Here is a 4,052-nt window from a genome sequence, read left to right as displayed (position 1 = left end):
GGAAGGATCTTTAAACTCAAATATATATATATATATATATATATATATATATAATATTAAAGTAATAGATAAAGGTGATCACATATTAATGCATTCCTATGTATCTTTCCACTCTGCGTTGTCTTGTCTACGTGCTGCCACAAATTTATTAATCACTGTAACATGTGGGATCTTTGACTCCTAAACAAAAGTTTATGGATAGATGAGTAATTAATGCAATAAAAATATTAGAAATTAAGAGATGATATTAAGAGTAAAGGAGATGCTACAGAAATAAGGGACTAATTGGTGCATGCGCGCATGTGAGGCCTTCCGATACCTGCACATGCTTCTGTGCTCTACCAACCTGCTACAATCTCTCTGCTCATACAAATATACAATGGCAAAAAAAAAAAAAAAAGCAACCCTAAAATATTAAAGGATATGCGAATAACTCAAAGGAAGAGGGTAATATTACACTTTAATTCTCGTCTAATCGGCTGTAGCAAGAAGCAGCAATTATGAACTGGGTTTCTCGCCCCAAAATTTGAATTTTGAAACTTATACTTCTCCGAGTATCTTTAATTAGTTATAACGGATATCTTTATAAAATGATATAGATAATTGCTGGATTTCGCATTTCTTGATCTGATCCGAATCGTAGCAGTGCATGGCTTGGATATAAAATTAAAGAAGTGCGGTTAGTTTCTTTAACCATAACTCATTGTTCCATTAGCAGTGAAAAGGTGAGAAATGTTCTTCCAAGAGTCCTCTCGACCGCATTGAGGGAGAGAAGTTGGAGTTTAGGCTTGCGCCTCTCGAGCCATGCTAAGGAGAACATCAGAATGACCGTGCACCGCACTCTTAAAATTCGACCATAAAGATCTTAAAGTTGTGATTTGATTTATTGGGCATGTTATACAAAAAAATCAAATGATCTATGTATAAAAAATTATAAAATTTGTACACTTAATTCCTCTCTGGGCCAATTTGTTATTTATAGTGGGCTGTAGGCCTGTAAAAAATGAAGCAAACAAGTAATTAACAACTGGGCCCTTCTGTCGTCAACAACCTTTCTTGTACTTGTATTTGGTCCATTTATAGTCAAAAATAGATGTCCAACAAAACCCCCCTCTGTGACAATCTAATTCACCATTCGTATTGCTACAAAATTTGAATGTCGTGCGTTATAAAGAGTAAATTAGAGCATCTCAATGCGGCGATGGTTGGACCATCCCACACAGTGAGGCAATCTAAAGTATTGTCTATGTTACCATAAAATTCAAGCGCCGCATGTGATATAGAGTAAACTAGACCATCTCAATACAGGCGAGAGGTCCCATGTATCGTCGCAAGGCACTACCCAATACTAGTTCGATCTCAGAACTCATTCGCTTATGAAAGTGTAACACCTCAATAGTCCCACATCGAATGGGATACTGATTCCGATCAGTTTATATGAGATCTCGCACGCTAATAATAATAACCGGGCTTGAGTATTTTGGGGCCGGTGGTTTGGGCCCAACGAGTTATTATTTGTAGCGGGTCGGATCGTTGCAATTGGAATCAGAGATGAATACCAGCTAAGTGTTATGCGGGACAAAGTGCTACACCAACGAATTTAGTGAGAGCCACCTCTTGAAAACCCGTAGGAACCCGTAAGAGTCAATCCCTTTATATAAGGCCTCGCACGCTAGTAATAATAACTGGGCGTAACCATTTTGTTGGTGGTTGGGCCCAACGAGTTATTGTTGCTAGCGGGTCGGGTCGTTGCAGAAAGTACAGTAACCATTCCCCAATCCTCAAGTTCATGAAAGTGAGCATCAAGATCATTGTTTAACAAAATTAATATTCCAAAGATGCAATCTTGCAAGCATTAGCTCTTTTACTTAATTTGGATCAGAAGCAAAAATGTAGAAAACAAAATATTTCAGCATGCTAGATAGTGATTTGTGACAAAAAAAAAAAATCTATAATGTCTCCAATTTTGTAGGACTTCATTACTAATTTGGATTAGAACTACAAAACTAGACTCAGTTCCCTTTGTTGATAGTTATTTACAACATGAAAGGCTATATATATATATATATATATATATATATATGTGTGGGATTACCTAACCACCAAATACACCAACCCGTAATAAACCCCAAAATAAACCAACCAGCTTTAACAATCTCAAAAAACACTAGGTTAGATTACTACTATATAATTCTACTAAGAATCTGTATAAATTCATCAACTTCAAATCCGAATCCAAAACCCAACTCTCGTTTAATATATACTAGTCTATTACGGGTAATATATAGGTATAGATATAAAAATACAGCCTAAGCCCAAGTTTAATTCTATAATCAGCTAATGACTTTAAGTTTAAATATAAGCCATTTTTTTTCTTCTATATCTAGCCTATAATTTACTATAATTATATTAGTTTATAAATCATTTATATATCTTGATTTTTGCTTTTTTCTAAACGATTAAGTATAAATATATTCTAAAAATTTTGTATATTTTTTTATTGTTTTTATTATAGTTTATACCTGAGTTACGCTTACAACATATGTAATTGTAATATAATTCCCGAAAAAAACGTAAATCGGGGGACTTCTTAAAAATAAAATTTTCATCAGGATAGTTTTAAATTAAACGTTTTTACCGGGATGAGGACGGTGCGTTCGCGGTGCAGTCGCGGTGCGCCCGCCCCGACTCCCGCCATCAATTCAATTTGTGCCACTTAGTAAGTGGCACAAATCATGCATAAAAAACATCCCCTTATCCCTCAATCCTTACAATTACCCCATACTTATAAGTTTTATAATAAGCTTGGATTTAAGCTTATTTAATAAAATATATGTATTAAATAAGCCCAAATCCAAGCTTATTATAAAACCTATAGGTATGGGGTAATTGTAAGGATTGAGAGATAAGAAGTTCCTTTTTTATGCATGATTTGTGCCACTTGGTAAGTGGCACAAACTTGTGCCACTTACCAAGTGGCACAAATTGAATTATGTGACCGGGTACGGGTCGGGCGCACCGCGACTGCACCGCGAACGCACCGTCCACGTCCCGGTAAAAACGTTTAATTTAAAACTATCCCGATAAAAATTTTATTTTTAAATGATCCCCGATTTACGTTTTTTTTAGGAATATAATTTGGTTAAAACCTAAAATATTTTGTTGGCAACATGAGATTTTCAAATTAGACAATCTTTTGCTATAAATATATTAAAATATAAGTTGTGAGTGAGAGTGCAAACTCGAGCTCTGAAAAAATCGTCCGGGTACTGCACCCGAACTTAATTTATCTTCCTTTAATTATACGATCTTCTCTTACCACAAATATATTAAAATATAAGTTGTCTAAATCTATTCGATATACACTTAGACCTTTTTTTACTCATGAGATTCGAAGAAGGTATGGGGTTTTTTTTAACATTGAGCCTAACCTATTATAGGTTAGGTAAAAGTAGGGGTAAATCAGTACGTCTAACATAACCTAATAGGTAAATGAGTTGTTCTACCGTAAAGGTAAGGCTCTCGACTGGACGAATAGTCTCCTTAACCTAAGAAAAAAAAAAAAAAAACTCTTTATCTATCGTGAGATAGACGAAACAAATATAACTGAATGTTCAAAGAATTGATATGAAGATAATATTGGGCTAGGCAATTGCCAACCGATTAGCCCAGATAGTAGGAATCAGTACTAGCTCAGTTTTAGGGACAATTAACTACAATCCACCTCTTTCCTGCGTGGTAAGTAAACAAAACCACGAGGCGTAAAAGGTGCCTAACTACTCCTGTTTTAATTTCTTTTTCTTTGTCCCTCTTTACAACAGGAGTTATTAATCAGTATGTACGTGGAAAATGAAAATGCACCTCGAGAAATTAAACCTGAAACGGGAGATTGTTTTCGTCCTGTTTTTGTTTGATATTTATAAACATTGCGATTATATAACGTAATTATATATAACGTAAATACACCTCCCCTTAAAACAACGAAAACGACCTTGAACCCTTTCTTTGATTGTTACCGTTGTCAACAACATTCCTGTTACAGATGATAAACG

The sequence above is a fragment of the Ananas comosus genome, unplaced genomic scaffold, assembly GCF_001540865.1.
Source record: "Ananas comosus cultivar F153 unplaced genomic scaffold, ASM154086v1, whole genome shotgun sequence".
Taxonomy (NCBI): domain Eukaryota; kingdom Viridiplantae; phylum Streptophyta; class Magnoliopsida; order Poales; family Bromeliaceae; genus Ananas; species Ananas comosus.
This window is presented reverse-complemented; position numbering follows the sequence as displayed.